Source organism: Oncorhynchus clarkii, chromosome 29 (assembly GCF_045791955.1).
Source record: "Oncorhynchus clarkii lewisi isolate Uvic-CL-2024 chromosome 29, UVic_Ocla_1.0, whole genome shotgun sequence".
NCBI classification, from domain to species: Eukaryota; Metazoa; Chordata; class Actinopteri; order Salmoniformes; family Salmonidae; genus Oncorhynchus; species Oncorhynchus clarkii.
Genome location: NC_092175.1, coordinates 15800940 through 15825513, shown reverse-complemented (window position 1 = coordinate 15825513; position 24574 = coordinate 15800940). Strand labels below are relative to the sequence as shown.

At 45.6% G+C, this 24574-nt stretch overlaps 1 pseudogene; it reads right to left on the bottom strand.

Moving 5' to 3' along the window:
* The window catches only part of LOC139388086 (voltage-dependent N-type calcium channel subunit alpha-1B-like), a 223390-nt pseudogene that overhangs the window by 49022 nt on the left and 149794 nt on the right, over positions 1 to 24574 (bottom strand).

Genomic DNA, 24574 nt, shown 5'->3' with positions numbered 1-24574 from the left:
GCCATTGGAGCTGTCCTAGTCATTGGAGCTGTCCTAGTCATTGGAGCTGTCCTAGTCATTGGAGCTGTCCTAGCCATTGGAGCTGTGCTTGCTACAGTGGCGGGTTAAACAGCAATGATTTAGATCCTGTTAGCGACAATACACCGTACTGTCCTCAGGAGCCAGAAGGACATTGGTCAATGACAGTGGATGTGGAGTCAATACAGTAATCTACCGACACATTGGCCGTGTCTGAAATCTGTCTTGACTACTACTTACTAAAACTACATACTGTGTACTAATCGTTCAACACACTATTTAAAATGTACTGTTTAGTAAAAATGTATGCAGCAGTGTGTGTCCGGTCACAACTCCTCAGCAGGTTGATAAGCCCTTGGGCTCTGCAGAGAGCTCTCATCTGTAGAGAGCTCTCTAGGGTCCATCTCTCCCCCCTGATTCCCTTTCCCTCTCCTCTCTCTCCGCTCACACCGGCAGATATCAGAAAAGTCCTTTTGACCATCTATATGGATGAGACTGGAGATTCTAAATTCAAATAAGGCCCAGACAGCCAACGAGGGGGGGGGGGGGGGTATTCCACTATACAGTTTGGAATCATGACCTGAGATACATACACACCTCACGCCTTTGAATAAATCACACACTGACATCAGTGGGAAGATTGGCAGATCAGCTGGAGCTACACATGCACATATCTCAAGTGAGGACCGAGGCCATAATGGCTTAGTCTATTTGAACTCCGTGGACACAACATACCCCAGTAAAGAGAAGAAAAACAGAAGCATGGTTCCACACAGATTGGGTGTGTTGACTTTTTCTTATCCAATGGGAGCTTTAGGTTTAATACACTGGCATGCAACAGTCATGCTCTGAAGACCTGGTTACCCTGGCATGCAATCTGGTAAGTCAACCCCCGCTAGCATCAGTCCAGGGTCTCAACACGTCTAGATGGTGAGTGAACCGTACCCCAATAGCGTTCAGAAGAACCGTGGGCTGAAAGGATGGATGTGTGTGTGTTCACATCAAAGTAGCTCAGATCATCCCTGATTATCCTCAGTCACCTTGACTAGAGCGTTCTCAGCTGCCCCTTTCCGAAAGAGAGCGTGCAGCAGTTCCTGTTTACGGATGGGGGTATCTGTCTTCCAATCATCTGCCTCTCAGTGGGTATTATTCCCAACCTTCTGCTCTTTCTGTTGTTTCCACCCAAGGCCAAACAAGAAGGGGAAACAAAATTCACCCTCCCTGATCAGCCCTTCTCACTAATTATTTCGCTATTTATGATGATGCTGATGAGGTAAGGATGTTTGTATGTGAAATGTGACTTTCTGATGACACCGTTTGTTAATATTGACTTGATTTACTGTAATTCTTGGGTATGTTGGCATTGTAGAACCGTTCTTTACTTTATCATGTCGGCAAACAATGGCAACAAGAGACGGGGTGTAATATGATTAGTGATTGTCTTCTGAAAGCTATTGGGAAGAGTCTTGGTTCACTGAGAGGGTAAGAGGGGGGGACGGGTATCCTGCCCAGTGCAGGACAGAGAGTGAGAGCATTGGAACGCGATGGGGGAGGTTGATGGGGAATGTTTTGGGAGGATGGGGCTTTGGGGTCAGGGGTCAATAAGAGAGAGTGTTGGTCCCCACCTGGCCACGCTTTGTTGGGATCTGATGAAGAGAAACAATAATAAACAGAACACACACAAACACGTCACAAAGCCACATAGAACAAATGGAAAGCACAGAAGAAATAATGGCTGCTTCATGAAGACAAAGAAAAAGGCAGAAATATACAGAAACACTAAGAAAAAGAAACACTTTAGGCCACTATATGACAGTATTAATAACGCTGTTGAAGAGAGGAGGAGATATAGTGGCTGGAGCTAGTTAGCCTTAAGACTTAATACTGAACATTGAAACACATCAGTAAGAGACAAATAAGGACAAGCAAACGGAAGCATTTAATTCACTTCAAGTCAAGAGCAAAAAAAAGAAGAAACCTTCAGACTGATCTGAAAATGACAGCTGTAGGGGGTTATGGCTGTCTATCTTCTGTTTCTGACAAGAAGACCCTGGGTGCGTCCTAAATTAAACCATACATAGTGCACTACCTTTGACCAGAGCCATATGGGACCTTTTCAAAATAAGTGCACTATATAGGGAATAGGGTGCCATTTGGGATTTATTTATTTTTTCTGACAGGAGATTTTCCAGTGAGATGGCATCAAGGAAGAGAAGACATGACGTTCGACAAAAGACACATCTGAGAGTGCCATCTATCCCTCAGTCTGTCTGCCAGGGAAGTGAGCAGCTCAGAGATGGAGGCTAGGGAGAAAGTATATCATCCAGATAACATCCCTATCAGCTACCCAGCATTCCACAGTACCAGGAGAGGAACACATATATACCATATTGAGCCAGTATTATGGGACAACAACTACCACACACACACACACACACACACACACACACACACACACACACACACACACTTGGATGTATGAGCATATAGACAGCCATTCACACACACATACAGTGACCGCACACACATCTCAAACTGTTCCATGCAAAAAAAAAAGAAATATCCTCTCAATGATGAGACTGTGTGAATTTTAAATGGGAGAGTAAATCAATGAACATATGCAAATAAACAGAACAATATACAGTAATATAATGAATGTGAATCTATAGATATATAGGCTAGTTAAGCAAATGGACTGAGCAATGAGAGTGAGGCTGCTGGCTACAGTCATGCTACGCTACATACCTACAGTATATGCTGGACAGGCAGTGAAAGACAGACAGACAAGTAAACGGGCAAGACAGGGACAAGCAAGAAAGCAGGCAATCACAAAGGCATTACCCCATGAAGCTCCTGAAAGCAATCCAAGCCACAAAAGAGAAAGACAGAGGGACAGTTTGAAAGAAAGGGGAAAGAGACAGAGTCAGCGACACAGAAAACCACAGAGGAACCCATCAAAACACAGTAGGCTACTGCCTGGAAAAAAAGAGAGAAGAGGCTAGAAGGATAGAGAAGTAAAACAACAGCAATACAGATGTGGTACAATTTGCTACTTCAGAGGTTATTACACATTAGCCCCATCGTGACACCACTGGGTGTAAAACAACTGAAGGAGCTGGCAGAGAAAACACCATTTCCTTTTACTCCAGAGACGCAGATGCCTGGTCGGCATGCTTGAAAAGACTGGTTTTCACCTTCCGATATTGTCTTTGTGTGCGTGTGTGCGCGCGTGTGTGTGTGTGTGTGTGTTACTTGCCATAGATGCACCTGATGACTTACCGTCTCAGTTCCCCAGGGAGGGAGAGAGGAACAGCTGTACATTAGCACTATGAGGAACCCACGGTGCCCCTCTCCCCAGATCAACCTCACGCTCATTGCTCAAATCACACACCCGGTATTAGTACACAGATAGGAGGGGGTTATGATAGGCTAAGAGAAGAGACACAATAATCACAGCCAATGGAGTTTGGAGCCCCTGAGAGAGGTTGGCTTTGGAGAATGTTTGGGGGTTTTGGGGCCTTGAGTGAGAGAGTTTAACACAGGCATGTTTGTTAATCAAATGGCCCCCGGACTATTTACATTGACCCCCCCCTCCTCCATTTGTTTTGTACACTGCTGCTACTCACTGTTTATTATCTATGCATAAGTCACTTCACCCTTACCTACATGTACAAATGACCTCGACTAACCTGTACCCCAGCACACTGACTCGGTGCCGGTACCCCCTGTATGTAGCCTCGTTATTGTTATTTTATTTTGTTACTATTCATAGTTTTTTACTTTAGTTTATTTGGTAAATGTTTTCTTAACTCTTCTTGAACTGCACTGTTGGTTAAGGGCTTGTAAGTAAGCATTTCACAGTAAAGTCTACACTTTTATTTGGCGCATGTGACAAATACAATTTGATTTGATTTGTAAGTGTGCCAGCAGGGGGAGCGCCAGCAGGGGGAGCGCCAGCAGGGGGAGCGCCAGCAGGGGGAGCGCCAGCAGGGGGAGCGCCAGCAGGGGGAGCGCCAGCAGGGGGAGCGCCAGCAGGGGGAGCGCCAGCAGGGGGAGCGCCAGCAGGGGGAGCCAGTGTGTGACTGTGAGGGGGGAATCTGTCGAGGTGGCACACTGTAGGGGAGAGGTGCTGTTGGCTGAAACAGGCCTTGAAACAGTAATAATACAGTAATTAATTTAAAAGGGCAATCGAGGATTGATCCATGCATTTTGGACGTTTACATTAATGATATATATTCATTCTTGAAGAATATAACTTCTAAATGTCTCATTAGCTTTTTTAAATGTTATTATTATAAATAAAAAAAATGTACCCCTTTTTTCTCCCCAATTTCATTGTATCCAATTGGTAGTAGTTACAGTCTTGTCTCATCTCTGCAACTCGGGAGAGGCGAAGGTCAAGAGCCATGCGTCCTCCAAAACACAACCCAACCAAGCCGCACTGCTTCTTGACACAACGCACATCCAACCCGGAAGCCAGCCGCACCAATGTGTCGGAGGAAACACCGTACACCTGGAGACCGTGTCAATGTGCACTGCGCCCGGCCCGCCACAGGACTCGCTAGTACGCGATGAGACAAGGATATCCCTGCTGGCCAAACCCTCCTTAACCCAGACGATGCTGGGCCAATTGTGCACCGCCCCATGGGCCTCCCGGTCGCGGCCGGCTGCGACAGAGCCTGGGCTCGAACCCAGAATCTCTGGTGGTACCGCTAGCACTGCGATGCAGTACCTTGGACCACTGCGCCACCCGCCCTGTCTCATGAGCTTTGTTCAACTGTCTTACCCATAATCCACAATATCAACTTGTTTTACTCGATTGTTTGTAAACAATCCAATTGTTAACAACCACTGTATAGTTCTAAAACAGTCCTCGCATCCATGTTTCCGATCTTCGAATTTGAGAGAGGTTACATTTCTCCAGCCCCCGCCCCTCAGCTGTTTACCAAAACAAATGGTGAGGTGACTGAAGTTGTTGTTTTTCGGAATCACAGATTGCCACTTTAAGCCCTTCTACAGCTGCCAGAGGAACATGCAGTACGTCAAAGTGTGTTACTTACGAGCAGGCGAACGCCACCAGAGCTCCACTGACCACGATAAAGTCCAGGATGTTCCACAGGTCGCGGAAGTAAGAACCAGGATGGAGGAGTAGTCCCAGGTCTATCATCTACACACAGAGTTGCAGACGATCGAATATACGGGGAAGACGATCCACATTAAACTACTAGTACTAACAGTTTGCAATCTCACCCTCTGAAACAGTATAAGTGTCCAAGGGATGAACGTTACCATTCCAGTAAAGAGCCCTGCTATTGGATGTAGTACTTAAAAAGGAACCATATATCTCCCTTCCAACTTGAGGCAGCGTTGCAGTGCAGTTATTTTTGAGCTGCAACCTACGAGATGCACCTCTGTGTGTTTTATTCAAACTGAGGAAACTGTCCAATGTCCATTGGCAACATTCCCCGGCATGACATTGACCTCTCACCTTAATCACCATCTCAAAGGTGAACACTCCCGTGAAGACGTAGTCCAGGTATTTGAGCACCTGCAAGAGGACATATGACGGTGAGACACGATTGAACCGTCTGTCAGAAGTCACACAGCCTGTCTTCTTTACCCTTCCCCAAGACACAAATGTGCAAGTGAACAGCAAACCTGGTTTCAGAAAACAAAATAAAGCAAGACCTCACGGCACAACACCGCTCCCCCATGTGACCTGCTTGTTGTGTGTATGTACTGTGGCACGTATGTGGAGCTGATAGACGCATACACACGCACACTACATGTTCATGTTCTGAAATGTATGTCAACTGTAAAATATTTGGTCTGTAATGTATTTTTCGTTACGTGTCAGACCCCTGTAAGACTAGCTGTCGCCATTGGCAACGACTAATGTGAATCCTAATAAATCAAAATCAAAAAAGCAGGCAATAGCCTTAGCAGAACTCAGCTCATGTTTATTCCAGCTGAGCCCTTCACTAGAATGCTAATAAGTTATGCCTGTCTTTTTGAAGACCCAAATGAACTCAAAAATACTTTGCAGAAATACTGTGCACTCTCACACAGTATAACTGTCAGGTGATATTAACAGAAATTCTAGAAGCTTCTGTCAGCTCAATCAGGCCTAATGAATCAGCTAGTCAGTCAGTTAGTCAGTCAGTCGGAATGAGGACCAGAGGGGGTTGTGGGATTTGGAGGCACAATTTAAGTCCAAATACCTTTAGCGCTAGTTGGGACTGCCCCTCAGGCCTCTGTACTTGTAAAGGACCAAAAAAAACAGCAGGCCAGTGTGTGTGTGTGTGTGTGTGTGTGTGTGTGTGTGTGTGTGTGTGTGTGTGCACTTGCAGGACTCACGTTATTGCGCGGTGCATTGGCCTGCACAGGGTCTTCAGCAGCCAGGGCTATGCTGCTCATGGTGATGACCGACAGGATACACATCTCAAAGTAACGCAGGTTCACCACGTAGTGGCACAGCCGACGCACCCTGAACAGCAAAGCACAGGTCATCTCGCTGAGTTCACTCAACATACCCTCCCAAAACGCTAACAGAACACTGAGTTGGACTCAATACAGTAATGCAGAAAATGTCTTACTGCCTTTATAGGTAGAACTATCACTGTTATACTGCACACATATGGGCAAGATAAATTAGAACCAGCAGGTTCGATGTCTCTGGCCCTGACTTACGGGTTGGTCTGACCGAACACAAACATAGAGCTGTAGGGTAGAATGTGTTTGGGGCCGTTCTTCAGCTCCTCCTCATCCTCCTCTAAGTTCTTCTTCTCCTCGTTCAGGGGGAGGCTCTCACAGTCTATGTTATTCACTATCAGATAGAGAGAGAGAGAGAGAGAGAGAGAGAGAGAGAGAGAGAGAGAGAGATATTGACTTAAGTGTTTCCCCTGCAGCCCATGCCTGACATACTGACGGGGTACTGTCGGAGGTACAGACTGAGGTACAGACTGAGATACAGACTGAGGTACTGACTGAGGTACTGGCTGAGGTGCAGACTGAGGTACTGGATGGGGTACTGACTGGGGTACTGATTGAGGTACAGACTGAGGTACTGACTGAGGTACAGACTGAGGTACAGACTGGAATACTGATGGGGTACTGACGGAGTACTGACGATGGCACTGACTGAGGTACAGACTGGAATACTGACGGGGTACTGTCAGAGGTACAGACTGAGGTACAGACTGAGGTACAGACTGAGGTACTGACTGAGGTACTGGCTGAGGTGCAGACTGAGGTACTGGATGGGGTACTGACTGGGGTACTGATTGAGGTACAGACTGAGGTACTGACTGAGGTACTGACTGAGGTACAGACTGGAATACTGATGGGGTACTGACGGAGTACTGACGATGGCACTGACTGAGGTACAGACTGGAATACTGATGGGGATACTGACGGGGGTACTGACGGGGGTACTGACGGGGATACTGACGGGGACTGTCTGAGGTACAGACTGAGGTACAGACTGGGATACTGACTGGGATACAGACTGGGGTACAGACTGAGGTACAGACTGGAATACTGGCGGGGTACTGACAGGGTACTGACGGGGGTACCGACTGAGGTACTGACTGAGGTAGTGACTGGGGTACAGGCTGGAATACTGATGGGGATACTGACGGGGATACTGACGGGGATACTGACGGGGGTACTGACGGGGATACTGACGGGGGTACTGACGGGGATACTGACGGGGGTACTGACGGGGATACTGACGGGGGTACTGACGGGGATACTGACGAGGGTACTGACGGGGATACTGACGGGGATACTGACGGGGATACTGACGGGGGTACTGACTGAGGTACAGACTAGAATACTGGCGGGGTACTGACAGGGTACTGACGGGGGTACCGACTAGGGTACTGACTGAGGTACAGACTGGGGTACAGGCTGGAATACTGACTGGATTACTGATGGGGATACTGACGGGGATACTGACGGGGATACTGACGGGGATACTGACAGGGGTACTGACGGGGATACTGGCGGGGATACTGACGGGGATACTGACGGGGGTACTGACGGGGATACTGACGGGGGTACTGACGGGGGTACTGACGGGGATACTGACGGGGATACTGACGGGGGTACTGACGGGGATACTGACGGGGATACTGACAGGGATACTGACCGGGGTACTGATGGGGATACTGACGGGGATACTGACGGGGGTACTGACGGGGATACTGACGGGGGTACTGACGGGGATACTGACGGGGATACTGGCGGGGATACTGACGGGGGTACGGGGGTACTGACTGGGATACTGCCGGGGATACTGACGGGGGTACTGACGGGGATACTGACGGGGGTACTGACGGGGGTACTGACGGGGATACTGACGGGGATACTGACAGGGTACTGACAGGGATACTGACGGGGATACTGACGGGGATACTGACGGGGGTACTGACGGGGATACTGACGGGGGTACTGATGGGGGTACTGACGGGGATACTGACGGGGATACTGACGGGGGTACTGACGGGGATACTGACGGGGGTACTGACGGGGATACTGACGGGGATACTGACGGGGATACTGACAGGGTACTGACAGGGATACTGACGGGGATACTGACGGGGATACTGACGGGGGTACTGACGGGGGTACTGACGGGGGTACTGACGGGGGTACTGACGGGGATACTGACGGGGGTACTGACGGGGATACTGACGGGGGTACTGACGGGGGTACTGACGGGGATAGTGACGGGGATAGTGACGGGGATACTGGCGGGGGTACTGACGGGGATACTGACGGGGATACTGGCGGGGATACTGGCGGGGATACTGGCGGGGATACTGACGGGGATACTGACGGGGGTACTGACGGTGATACTGACGGGGATACTGACGGTGATACTGACGGGGATACTGACGGGGGTACTGACGGGGGTACTGACGGGGATACTGACGGGGATACTGACGGGGATACTGGTGGGGATACTGACGGGGATACTGACGGGGGTACTGACGGGGATACTGACGGGGATACTGACAGGGATACTGACTGGGGTACTGACGGGGGTACAGACTGGAGTACAGATTGGGATACTGACTGGGGTACTGACTGGGTATGATGGTAGTCTCTCTGGGCGGGGCAGTGATGGTGACAGGGTTGTGGACAGTGTTGCTGTTGAGGCCTGCCTGGCTGACTCTGTGGCTGTTCTTCTGGTTATCTGCATCCTCTTGCTTCTCTCCGGCCTGCAGACCTGCAGGAGGCTGCACAGGGCTGGTGGCCAGGCTCTCCCCTTGAGCGTCCAGTGAAGCTCTGTGGTGACGACATGACAATAGTAAAAAGAGGACACTAAAGCACATTGAGAATGCGCTGGTCACTCACCTGTGTCCTTGGTTCCAGTCTCCATCTCTCTTTCCATTCTCTCTGCACTCCTCTCCATCCAGAGTTGACTGGGCCCTGACCATGCGGGAGCGGTATCTCCTCCTCTCGCCGTTCCCCTCTCCGTTCCCCTCCTTGTGACCCCGGCCCTTCCTCTCCACTCTGGCCCCATTAGCCAGGGCCCCGTTTCCCTCTCGGGGCTGTCTGTGGGAGTGGTGGTGGCGGTGCTCCCTCTCCTCCCCCCCTCCGTTCACCCCTTCTTCCGGGGATCCAGCCTGGTGATGGTGCCTGTGGCCCTGGCCCCCCTCTCGACTATGGCTCCTCTCCACCTTTCCTTCTTTGGGCCGGGGCCCGTCTGGGTGGTAGTGGTCCCTACTGCGGCTGTGGTGGGTGTGATGCCTGCTCTCCCCATTCTCCCCGTTCCTCTCCCGGTGACGGTGGTGCTTGCGGAGTTGTGGACCGTAGGGGTCTCCTCCCTCTTGCTGGGGGTCTACCCCATCTCTGTCCTCCTTGGGGGGTCGTGGTTTGTCCCCATTGCCTGGCTCCACCACTAGGGGGCGGTCGTTGTGGGTCTTCATATCGGGGCGCAGGTGGAGGGCGGAGGAGACACGCAGGCGTTCCTCTGGGTCCAGCTCATTGAACAGAGCCTCTGAGCTGGCCCTCAAGTTGTTTTGACGCAGCTGGTTGGTGCGCTGCTCCCACACTGACATTATCTTATTGGCTCTCTGCTGCTCCTTACTGCAGGGTGGATGGACAGGGAAGGGGAGGGAAACCTGTTATTTGTGAAGTTTAAACATGCTCACCCAAACCCTCGACAGGTGCACAATGGGCTGAAATGACACCCTAAGCCTTATATAGTGCACTACTTTTGGCCAGAGCCCTGGTCAAATGTAGTCGACTTTGGAATACGGTGCCATTTGGAATGCAGGCCATGGCCATGTCTGAGGGACCACGGTTAACATAGTGATGCTTTTCTGTGAGACCTAACAGGCATGTGAGAACATGTGATGGGTTGCATGGGTGATGTCATTTTCTCCTTGCATATGCTTCCTGCTTCATCGATTCGTGTGAGTTACTACTATGGATGGAAACAGTTAAGGATGACAATTCTCAAGTATTGTGAGCAGCCAGTACTGACCTGCACAATGGGTCTGCAAGCTGTCATCTCCACCCCCTACCACCAGCATCCAAAACGACCTCACATGTTGACTTTCTAGTTACTTTATTTCTCTGAAAGGTGAGCTATCTTGCCTGACAGACTGGAACACTTGAATACACACAGAGAACAGGAAAAATGGCTCTGGTTTAAAGTAACCTTAAAGGGATAATCCACTCAAAAACGTATATTTTGGTATTTGTTTCAGTAGTCCACTGTTGACACAGTCCCAAAACGTTCTGCATGTCAGCAATCAGGTTTTCAAGATTAACAACTTTAAAAATGCTAATTGTCACAGCCAGTGTGATACATTTGGCATCATATGATGCACAACTCATCATACCGGCTATATTTCTGCATGCTTGAATGGCAATAGCTTAGATACACATGAAAACCCCGGGAATCGATAGAACATCTTTTAGAGATGTCCATAAACAATATAACATTCAAAATGGGTGAAACTTTCCTTTAATAGCCAAAATCTAGTGGATTAGTGTGGAGATGGGAGAGGAATTATAGATTTCAAGTATCCCTTTGTGTTCCTTCTGTCATGGGATATGGTAACGGATTTTGGTTTTGGTAATGGAGTTGGTAAGCTGGTGGCCAACCAGTGCTGTGATAAGATATTGAGTAAAACAATGAATTAAAAGATGATCTGTCCAGTATGTTTGCTAGCTAGCTAGCCAGCCAGTTTAGGTGGAATGATTCCAATCATTTTTCTAATTAACTGCCAATATCCCACAGCCAACATTCCATGCAAACAATGCAGTCAACCCACAGCCAAACACTGGTTGACACCGTTTGATTATAGACTTAGACAAGTTGTAAATGAATAAAGTACTGATATTGTATAATAGTATAACACTCACAGCTTTAAAAGAAAACAAACATATCTATTTTAGAGGCTATTTACACATAGAACCTGTGTCAACTGTTTTTATAATTATTTGACAATTCTATTAGACAATTTGTGATATATCAGATGCCTTACTTAAGTAAGTAAAAGCGGAAGATGCATCCCCTGTGCCTCAACTGCCCTTTATTCCAATTCAACTGCTTTGGATTTCTCCCTGACCAAGATGGCTGCCATGTACATACCATTCAGGAACTTTGAGGGTTTATGACATAGCCCCTCTAGAAATCTAATAGGATATCTATAGTATTATCATGATATGAACAAATCATGATCCTAAGAAATAATTTCAATGATGCTTTCTTTGTACGTGTGTTTTTAGATGTGGTTGACTATATTAATCTGTGTGTACAGTATGAATGTACATGCAGACCTATGTATATATGTATGACTAGTAAAGTTGCCCCCTTGGTGTCACCTGTACCTCAAGACTCGATGGGCGGGGGAGTAGATAAAACAGACAAAAGTAAGTGTCATGTTGTTGGCCTGGGGGTAGGTTTATGACAGTCATAAATACCTCTTCCCCTCTTTTCCCTCTCTCTACCCTACTGATGTTACATTTGAAAAACCCTTGGTTAACATAGAGATTCTGGGAACATCAGAAGGTGGGGGGAAATTAACTATATTCTGGTAATCCGACCAATTGAACATATGCGGTGGAACTTAATGAATATGATGTCAGTTCGGTTGTCATCTGAGACATTCTCCTCAATGATAAGATGACATAAACTCTACAGTGGAAAGTCTATACATCAGAGCTATTGGATTTACATGGAATTGTTGTTCAATTTAAATGTTTGAATAGGAAATTATTCGTGATGGGATGAAATGTGATTTTAGCTTCTAAAATGTGAGATTTGGGTTTTCATAAGTTTAGGGCTCTGCTCAATCAGTGCCCCGCCCCTGTGAAGGGACATGGGCTATAAAACTTTTCAAACATGCCCTCCTCTCCCTTCCTATATAAAGCCTTGACGACAATATAACCTCCTGTTCCGAGGATCTGAGGACGGTGGTCCAATGTCAGAATGGTTCAGATAATAACTACATAACGAAGCCAACATCAGCCTGAGCTTTGGTTGCGAATGGTATGAACTTTGAACTCTTATTCACTACAGAAGTGATGCCTCCTAGCCGTTGAGTTAGCAACACTAGCTGCAAACGCAGGTTAGGAAGGAACAGACAGAGTATCCCATCTACCACACAACGACGTACAACGTCAACGTATTCAATATACCAGCAGAGACATTCTTCAAAGGACAAAGGACTCGGTTGGGCAACACGGCCTTCCATCTACCACCAACCTACCGAAGCGCAGCTCAGAGTAAATATTTATTGCATTTTCCTTTTCCAAATGTAATTTAATTTAGAATGCATAAGATTTAGAATGCATAAGATTCTGTATTTAGGATAGCACAGCTTCGCACTTTGTTCCTCAGTCTTCCCGCTCTTTCGCTCAAACCCAGCCCCTTTTCTTTTGAGTAACAAGCTTTCATATCTGTTCCGCCCGCTAGGGACGTTTTCCTTTAATGACGTAATTTGTAATCAAGTTATGATTTAATTATGTGTATGTGTAATTCTGTGTGATTAGTTAGGTATTTACAAAATAAATAATTAAACCCAATTTTATATTGCTGATTCAACTTGTTAGCCAGGGTTCGTGCAGATAACCAAGAATTTACAACTTTCAGATGAGACTGAAATAAAATGACGATTAATATTGACTGCTATTGATGTAAAATATTACTAGGTCTTTAAGAGTTTATTCGGAAGATAACAGCTCTATAAATATTATTTCGTGGTGCCCCGACTCTCTAGTTAATTACATTTACATGATTAGCTCAATCAGGTAATATTAATTACGGATAAATTATTTTATAGAATAGCATGTCATATCACTTAATCCGGCATAGCCAAAGACACAACATACGCATAGTAAGACAGACAAACAAGCAACAGACAGACAGGCAAATAAAATATTCAAGTCATAGGCAAGTACAGTAAGAGAGACATATCGGTCACACACAGACTTGTTGGTGAAATATGTGCTCTTGTTATGAGAGGTAAATCACAGTGAACATGAAAAAAATACACACACAAACACACACACAAACTCTTACACACACACACACACACACACACACACACACACACACACACACACACACACACACACACACACACACACACACTCTTACACACACAAACACACAAACTCTCTCTCACACAAACTCTCTCTCTCTCTCTCACACACACACACACACACACACACACACACACACACACACACACACACACACACACACACACACACACACACAGAGAGAGAGAGAGATAGAGACTAACACCATCAGCACCACACCACAACATTTAGACATAGGTGTTGTTACTAATTGGTAACAAATGATAACGAAGTGTCAGGTAAGGCTAAGTCAACAATTCAATCGTCTAGTATGGCAGACTACCACTTGGCTACTGTACTATATAGTTTGGCCCTCACTCATAGTGTGTTGAAAAAGAGAAACCGGGGCATAAAAAAACAGAAGCTGTAAAACTGCCAAAGTGCCTGGGGAATTGATTGAGCACAAGGACATTATATATTTATATAGAAATGATTCACTCTCAAGCTCAGGTTATACTCTCATCACTTCAGGCATCAACACAGCACAGACGAAACCCGGCGCTATGCACAATTACATATCCAATATTCAGAAATACAAACACACTTTTACACACATGCATTACACACATAAGCGTTTACATACACACGTGCATGCGCACGTACGCACATACACACTCTCTTTTGCCTTAACTTCAGCAAATATGACAAGTGTCATTATTTTAAATCTCACTCTATAGTGACAGCCACCAGTGAGCCACCAGTGGATTCTCCAGTTTCAAGCATATCTCAACACTGGGAGGGAGTGATGAATAGACGGATTGGGACGGCTAGGTGGAGCATGAGGCTAAAGGAGAGATGGAGAAGTGGATGGGGTGAGGAAGAGGGGGTGTCAGAATTGGAAGGAGGGGAAAGAAGAGAGAGGAGCAAGGCAAACTGGGGTAGCAGAGGGAGGCAGGTTTGGGGGAGGAGATGGGGGAGGAGAAGAGGGGGGGGTGATAATATTTTAACAGAGAGCAAAAACTCACGGTGAATGTACGCTGGAGACGGACGAGCTGCGAGAGAGTACATCTCGATTTTGCTTTACAAAACTGCACATGCAGAAATAAAACAAAAAGACAAATAAAAGACAGGAAGGATAAGACAAGCCAAAAGGATGTGGTGGGGAGAGGTGGAAGTCAGTCAAACTCCTCCATAAAGTGTCTGTCTGTCCACCTGTCCCCTCCACGATCATAAAGGACTAGTCTAACAGAGCTACAACTACAGTAGTGGTTAACACTTCAGCAGTGGGAGTAGTGTACACTATACAGTATAGATAGTTTGTAGCCCTGTAATACTGTACATACTGCGGTCAAGCAACTACCAGGGGTGGAATAGAAGCAGATATTGTGGCAAATATTAAAAATAGATACTAAACCCCTTCACTGAAGTGTTACCAAAGACATCAAATTGAAAACATTCTGGAGAAAGTCAACGTAATGGGAGAAATGGCAAGTGGATTTACAAAGTTCAATGAACAATGGGTTTACAAAGCCTTTCAAGTGTTAGCGTGAATTTTTCAATCAAACAGACAATGGTCTTCGTTAAAAACGTCATGATTACATTTGTGAATAAAATATAATTATGGATTCACTTCATCAAGAGTAAAAAGATTGGTAAAATTGCACATTATGCAGATATCTAAAATAAAACATTCTCTCAGAAATGGCCTGTATCAACACAGCTTTGAAATAGACTAACACATGAGCAACGTTAAGGTTTAATCATTCTACATTACAAAAATCTAAATGAAGATAATGCAATCTGCTACAGAATGTAATCTGTTACAGCATGTAATCTGTTACAGTATGTAGTCTGTTACAGTATTTAATCTGTTGCAGCATGTAATCTGTTACAGTATGTAATCTGATACAGTATGTTATCTGATACAGTATGTAGTCTGTTACAGTATGTAATCTGATACTTAATGTAATCTGCTACAGTATATAATGGCAAATGCATCTTCAAAAGTAATCATCAGGATTTATACAGTAGGCTACTGTCAATCTAAATGTGCTTATTTATTAATATTCTCGGTATACCTAGAACTAAAATCTGGCTTAATTTGGTCAGATTCTCATCTGTCATTGAGAGGTAAATTATTCATTATTTTTAATGATTTGGTTTCTTAAACTAACCACCATTCTGACCTGGGCCCGTATCTGCAATGTGCCTCCGAGTAGGAGTGCTGATCTAGGATCAGGTCCCTCCTATCCATATAATCTTATCCATTAGGATCTTAAAGACAAAACGGATCAGCATTCCTGCTCTGAGGGTCTGCATCAATACGTACCCTGGTCATTGTGGTCACAGTCAGGACGCAGAGGCCATGTCATATCCATCTAATAAACCATGTGTCCCACCTGGGCTGAGACTGACATTACTGATGCATGGTCATGTACAAACCAATGACTTATTGACTGTCAAAATGTTTTGTCAATATTCGTTATGTTGTCAATAGAGGGCCAAGCTCATCTCTCACCTAATGCATGATGGCATCCTTAATGCCTAGTGATGGATTAGTCCTAAAGCCTATACCAGTGGTGAGAGGGCATGGCTGTGTGGTTAGATACAATAACTAGGTTACAGGAGATTGTTGATGTTGACAGTGTTCTGACTGACTCCCTCAGACTCCAGTAGATGACTCAGTCATATCGATGTTCACTAAATGAGAGCGAAAGGCCGAGGAAACGAATGCTGATTGAAGATCAGTTTCAGATCAAGCCTCCACTCCTGTCAATATCTAATTGGTGATGTATACGACATGGCACAAATAGGGAATAGGGTGCCAATTGAGACATTGTCTGTGTCACCTCTTCCACCTCAGTATGGGAGGAGGATAACAGGGGGGCTCCCGGTTCTGTAAGGCAATCATGGCCAACATTACAATGCAATTGGGGGGATATTGCCATAGACGGGGGAAAGCGAAGGATGGCAGTCAAAGCTCACACGTAGATATAAACATATACACAGAAGTTTACAGTTTAGTCATTTAGGAGACACTTTGATCCAGAGCGACTTACAGGAGCAGTTAGGGTTAACAGACAGATTTTTCACCTAGTCGGCTCCAGGATTTGAACCAGCGATGTTACAGTTACTGACCCAGTGCTCTTTACCAATAGGCTACCTTCCGCCCATGTCAATCATGTAGTTAGGAGAATACACATGGACAGAGGCAATATCACAACAGAGCTACTTTGAGAGACAGTGTTCAGAACATCAACAGCACATTGACAAAGGGCAGAACAAGCTATATCTGATACTTCACAATAAAACGACAGGCTGATTTCAGAATGGGAGGGAACACGGAAGGAAGAGACCATGTTTGGAGAGCACAGGGGGGACTGGAACATTAGACTTACACAGCGATGGAGATGTTAGCTGCTGACACGGGGCTGACCTCCTTCACCTCCATGGCCTTCTGCAGGGCCAGCTTCTTATTGGCTTCTTCCTCCTGCTTCTCCTCATCCTGGACCAATAAACCAGAAGGGATGGGTAACCAAGGGTCATTTTATTCAGAAAAAAAACAGAAAAGGTTCCCAGGGTAGGACATGGTTCCTTGCGTTCCTCAGCCTTACCTTGGTAAGCTCCTGTGCATTGGCGAGGTTGTCGACGGCGATAGCCAAGAAGACGTTCAGGAGAGTGTCTGGTTGGAACTAAACTCAGGAAAATACTTGACACAACAGTAGTGGCTTTCACGGCTAAGCCATGGTACATTGCAACCAAACACTTTGACCATCAGCAACAGACTAGATGGCATGCCATTAAAAAGGGTTACAGTATCACTCAAACTCAGAATTCACTGGGGGAAACCTTCTAGGGGGGTCCGGGAGCATGCCACACCCCAGAAATAAATGTTCAAAATGTACAGCTCTCATTGCAGCACTTCTCTCCAGTGTTTTTTCATGACATGAGATATTTCTATTTCACTCTATAAATGCTTCATGCAGATGAAATCTCTGATATCCAAGCAATGGCACGACTTAGGATCAGAGAGGATACAGTTTCCAAAGAGTGTGAGGACGATGAAGTAGACCGAGGAGAACATTCCCCGCCGCACGCCCCCCTGAGACTCAATGCCATGATACATTACAGCATTCCAATCCTCGCCAGTCAGAATCTGACGTTGATCATAGAGAGATGAAGAACACGCAAATTATTCATAATAAATTAACAAAATATTGAGTTAATACTGCAGCATCAACAATTCGGCCGTTAATGACTTTCAAAAGTCTAACACGGGCTAATAGAAAGATGAGTCATTTGGAGACAAAGAGTAGACCACTACATTCCACTAATTACAAGCTATCCTTGTTCAACACACAATTCTTTCAACTAGTCCAACATTCCAAAGGAAACAGCTCCAAAGTGAAAGTTGGGTAAATAAAAGGACAGAAGTAGAGACAGGGTGTACCTGGAAGACTGTGAGAATGGCCGCCGGGAAGGTATCGAAGTTGGTCGTCGGCGTCTCCTCTTCGAAATTAAACCTTGGAGAAAGAACAGTGAAACACATCAAGTCAAACTGAAGACATCTGGCTTGAGAGTTGACAGAGAGGACGTTCAGAATCAGATACATTGGCTTCCATCCAGGTTGGAGTGTAGTGACCCTAGTGGTCACAGCAGATGAAATGGGACAACAGAGCACAGCGTTGTATGTGAAACTCAAATCAAATAGGAATTTTATCAAGGCAATATCATCAAACAAACTGGGTCAATGTGTGGTTGTGTATAGAGCTATTAAAATGACATTTGCAGTCATTGGATATGCTACACCAACCCTGAATTACTGAAAGTCTGCCAACTGACATCAACTGGCAGGCATACTCTTTGAAGTAAAACCTGCTCTAACTAATTCAACGCAACAACAGCTTTCCATTATGCCGTGTCTCAGTACACATACACATAGCTTCACAACATGTAAGCTTCACAACATGTTTTCTGTGCGTGGAAAGGATTCCATCAAAAATATTTTGACAACAGTCAAAGAGAAACGCTGCATTGAACAATGATTGATTTCCTTTACTTTCATTGTTTGAGTGGTTTCTTTATGGAGATGACAGGACAGTATTATGTGCACATATGTGCCCCCCAGTGCGAGGTTCCAAGGCTTCTGGTGAGGATTGGCCTATAGGAGATGGTTATGAAGGTTGTTTTATATGACAGTCATGAAGTAATACAGAGCCATGGAACAACAGGAGACACAAGTCACCAGGGAGGGAGCCACACAAGTCACCAGGTGGGGAGCCACACAAGTCACCAGGGAGGGAGCCACACAAGTCACCAGGGAGAGAGCCACACAAGTCACCAGGGAGGGAGCCACACAAGTCACCAGGGAGGGAGCCACACAAGTCACCAGGGAGGGAGCCACACAAGTCACCAGGGAGAGAGCCACACAAGTCACCAGGGAGGGAGCCACACAAGTCACCAGGGAGGGAGCCACACAAGTCACCAGGGAGGGAGCCACACAAGTCACCAGGGAGGGAGCCACACAAGTCACCAGGGAGGGAGCCACACAAGTCACCAGGGAGGGAGCCACACAAGTCACCAGGGAGGGAGCCACACAAGTCACCAGGGAGGGAGCCACACAAGTAACCAGGGAGGGAGCCACACAAGTCACCAGGGAGGGAGCCACACAAGTCACCAGGGAGGGAGCCACACAAGTCACCAGGGAGGGAGCCACACAAGTCACCAGGGAGGGAGCCACACAAGTCACCAGGGAGGGAGCCACACAAGTAACCAGGGAGGGAGCCACACAAGTCACCAGAGAGGGAGCCACACAAGTCACCAGGGAGGGAGCCACACAAGTACTAGGGAGGGAGCCACACAAGTCACCAGGGCGGGAGCCACACAAGTCACCAGGGAGGGAGCCACACAAGTACTAGGGAGGGAGCCACACAAGTCACCAGGGAGGGAGCCACACAAGTACTAGGGAGGGAGCCACACAAGTCACCAGGGCGGGAGCCACACAAGTCACCAGGGAGCGAGCCACACAAGTACTAGGGAGGGAGCCACACAAGTACTAGGGAGGGAGCCACACAAGTCACCAGGACGGGAGCCACACATGTCACCAGGGAGCGAGCCACACAAGTACTAGGGAGGGAGCCACACAAGTACTAGGGAGGGAGCCACACAAGTACTAGGGAGGGAGCCACACAAGTCACCAGGGCGGGAGCCACACAAGTCACCAGGGCGGGAGCCACACAAGTCACCAGGGAGCGAGCCACACAAGTCACCAGGGAGGGAGCCACACAAATCACCAGGGCGGGAGCCACACAAGTCACCAGGGAGGGAGCCACACAAGTACTAAGGAGGGAGCCACACAAGTCACCAGGGAGGGAGCCACACAAGTACTAGGGAGGGAGCCACACAAGTCACCAGGGAGGGAGCCACACAAGTCACCAGGGAGGGAGCCACACAAGTACTAGGGAGGGAGCCACACAAGTCACCAGGGAGGGAGCCACAGAAGTCACCAGGGAGGGAGCCACACAAGTCACCAGGGAGGGAGCCACACAAGTCACCAGGGAGGGAGCCACACAAGTACTAGGGAGGGAGCCACACAAGTCACCAGGGAGGGAGCCACACAAGTCACCAGGGAGGGAGCCACACAAGTCACCAGGGAGGGAGCCACACAAGTCACCAGGGAGGGAGCCACACAAGTCACCAGGGAGGGAGCCACACAAGTCCACAGCTCCAACCTTCTCATCACTCCTGGTGTGACGCCTGAACTATCTCCATGGTATAGTGCAGAGAAACAGACATGGATTGGGTGTCCCAACTGGCACCTTATTCCTTTTCCCTCTGTCAATAGTAGTGCACTATAAAGAAAAAGAGGGTTCCATTTGGGACGCACCCAGAGAACGAGGACAGGTAGAAGAGACCTGAGCATCCGAGGTAGTTTTGGAGTTTATGTTTCATGTTCTGTTTTCCTCTGCTGTGTGTCAGTAGCTGTGACTATAGCTATGAACTATAATACAACATACACGTATCAATGTCTTCTGAAGCCCCCATTGATGCATGACCACAAGCTTACACAAAACAAGACCGGTCCAACTTCTCCATGACAAGCAATACAAATCTCAGTGGAATAGAGGCTGAAAACAGATACATTTAAATTGATGAAATAAACAATATAGATTGTCAGGAAATGAAACACGCTCAAGTATTTTAAAATGTATCCTGCTGTCACTTTAACCCTGATTACACAACTGCCACCAGTATCACATTCATTGATTGGTGCTGATACTGACCTTGTCATATAAAGTGTATATTCTCGAGTGTATTTATTCTGTTTTCAGGTGTACTTTATTATTTCTCTCGTGTATTTCTTTATATGACGTAGTATAACCAACCTGTTAAGGAAGAGATTGCAAATGTTTCCCTATACTGTTTACACCTGCTGTATCCTGTACATGTGACAAATAAACTCTGATGTGATTTTACATTTGATTCTAAACTTTGTGTACACAGGTTGTGATTCACTGTAGCAGCAAACACATTCACAAGGTTATCCAGGTCAGTTGTATGACCTTACCAATCCCACGCACACAAAGGAAAAACACTCTATCAAGTCGTCAAGAACCCCAACCCCACATTCAAATGACTCCCTGCCTTTTGAGGAACAATCCTGACAAAACCTGAGTCTCGAAACTGAAGAAGACGCGACGAAGTGAGAGAATGAAAGGTACAATGGCGTGATGTATAGTTATCCCACAGAACAAGAAGAAGAAAACACCAACGGACAGATACATGCTACCTATGACACTATGACCATTCACTGCTGACACTGCGACCAACTGATCATGTGTCTACATTTTATACAGTACATGTGTGCAGAGTCAGACAAGATTCACATTTTCACAGGATTGCTGTTTTTCAAACAGTATCGTCAATGGTTTAACAATAGCTCCAATGAAAACACTGTTGATTGACTTACCTCGGCACCTGCAAAAGCCATTACATACAGTCATACACATGTCCAAGTATGCACGTGTGTCATTTGAGATGGGCATTCAGGATGGGCTTTCTCAATGCTGAGTTGTGCTTTCCCCTTATCCTTTGAACGCTCGGAAATTCTGACAAGGTTACACGATAACCCCAATGAGTTATTATAAATGTATTACTAGATAGACTTGCAATGTACACTTTAAGAAATTGCTGTGGTAGAGATCGCACTAAGTGTGATTGAAAGACACTGGCGTAGCACAAACTCCTCTAGCCCTCCAAGGGAGCCCATGATCTTTGGGGACCCCCATTCTTTAGGTTTAGGTTTTTTGGTTGGGGTGCCCCCGGAGGTCGGGCCCCCCAGATAGCATATGAACATATCATAAGCCATAAAATAAATGTGTAGAATTACAGGAAATGTACTTTGAAAGTTCAACATTTTCTCTCAGCATCATGTCAAAATGTGTAGAATAGCAGGAAATTAGCTCAGATATGCTTGAAAGTTGAGACAATCGTTGTCCGGCAGGGAAACTGTATTTTTATTTGTAAAATAAATTATTTTGTTGCATTATTTGATCTTCAAATTTATTTTGGGGGGAATTTTATAAGGGAAAAAAATTGTGGTGGGAATTTTTTTAATACTTTCAATATTATTAAGTTCCATGTCTGCTCTATGCCCGTAAATGCCCTTGTCCGGGGCAAAGGATCACAATTGTAAATCTCCAAAAAAGTGTTTAAAATTCTAAAAACTGTAGATAATGGATATTAACTGAAAAAATATCTTATGTAGTTTCTTGCAATAGCCCTCTGTGACTTATTTCTCTCAAAGCTGTGATTCCAAAGAAATGTGTCCAGAGATTTGGGGAACTCTGTCAGACTTGTCAAAAATCCTAAATGAAACAGGAATGAGCACGGCCAGCTATACCATAAGGACCCCTTATTCATGTCTCTACATTTCTTAATCATGTTCTCAACACATTCAACAAAGTTCTCTACTTTTGATAGATTTAAACAAACGATATTGGAATCAGCATGGTCATAACCATAAACTGTCAACTCCATCTGCCTGATAGAATATGAATTTCAACTCTGTAAAATTTGTGTCTAACTTCAGCTATGTTTTTATTGGGGATTTTCAAATGAATCATTTTCCATATTTTATAAATGTTTGAATTAAACTTTTATTTTTAGAGGCAAAAATATGTCTGTTCTGAGTATCTGTTTTCAACTCTGTCACTGTCAAAATGTATTGGTCAATATTCTGAAAAGTATTTTTATCACTGTTCGGCAACATATGCTTAAACAACTAAAGTATTTGTTGTGCAGGAACTAAGGGACAGTGTTTGCTTTATAAATGTTGTTTTATGTTCTAAATCTAGAATTACAGCCACAAAATGCTAACGAAATTAGCCCTGAACATTTTATAGTGCTATGAAACAACAACAAAAAGGCGTTTGGAGATTTGTATGACATATTTGAATAATATAATTTTAGAATTAAACTATCAAGGCCTTTAAACACTTGTTGGACAATAATTGTACAAATGAAATACCTTTCAGGGGGTCTGACAGAGTTGACATAAATCCAGTTAGTTGCATTTTATGAAACAAAATATATAATAATTAGGAGGTTGTTCCTCTACATAGCTGATACTTTGGTCTATCAAAATATATATTTCAAATGTTGTTAATATTTAGACAAATATTTGTATAAATTTGTTTGAGACTGTCCCGTCTTTCAAGAATCCCTGAGCTATGAACAGCAACATTTTCTCTCAGTCTCATGGCAAAATGTGTAAAATAGCCTGAGATTAGCTATAATTCTGCACGTTTCTCTCTACCCTGGCTCGGACCTGCGATACGCCACTGATGGAAGAGCATCAGAATGGAAGTGATGGCGTGAGGACAAAGCATTAGAGGAGCGGTTGGATTGGGAAGAGGGCAAATATGGTTACCACAGCAACCAGCTTTAAAAACGACTCCTGATCTAACTTGCTTAGAGAACCGGTGGTGGTGGTGGTGTGTGTGTGTGTGTGTGTGTGTGTGTGTGTGTGTGTGTGTGTGTGTGTGTGTGTGCGAGAGATAGTAAGTATAGGGGTGGTAAGTTCAATCAGCTGGATTGTCCACCCGCAAATATGTAGCCGTGGTCTTTTCCATCGTTCCCTCTTTCTCTCTCTTAGTTGGCAAGATTAACCTAGGCTGCACACCGGAGACAGTGTTTACTCTGATAATAGGGATTTGATGTTGTTTCGCTCCCACAAGGCATCTTCAGGGACTTCATTTAATCAATCCTCAAACAGAAGCTTGTGAGAGCAGGCTCTGACACAACGTGATGTGCATCTGGCTCTGCTCTGTGGAGAATGAGAGGAATATGCTCTAGTTTAACACAGGAAGGGATATAGAGTGCGGCAACAGTCCTCTAGACTAGAGTATTTCCCAAAAGCATGTAAGGAATATGATATGTAGCACACCTATAAGGTAGCAGGTAGCCTAGAGATTAAGAGCGTTGGGCCAGAAACCAAAAGGTTTGAATCCCTGAGCCGAAGAGGTCATAGGCACTTAACTGTAATTGCTCCTGTAAGTTGCTCTGAAGAGTGTCTGCTGAAATGATCCCAAAAATATAGAACACCATCTCTATCTAATAGAGGAGGAAATAATCAGATGTTAATATGAAAAAAACTAATTCCAACTGCATTATCTTTTTTTAATCTTATCTTTCTGTCCTACCCATTGTTCGTATTAGCATTTGATTTGAGCTTCTCACATATCCCCTGCTAGCGGTGATGTCCTGCAGACATTCAAATCTCTGCAGAGCAGGAGACTGCTCTCTCAAATGGTTTACTTTCCATTCCTCCATGAATTTTATTGAGAGATTTGTCTGGGATTGGCTGATAGAGGTGCAACTGCTGCAGTGTATAATCGCCTCAATCATTAGCTGTCTGAGTATAGATATTGAAGTCTGTTTATGCCTTGTCTCTGTCTCCCAGGTGTTTTTACATGGAGTCGGGACACAGGTGGATAACATAAGACAA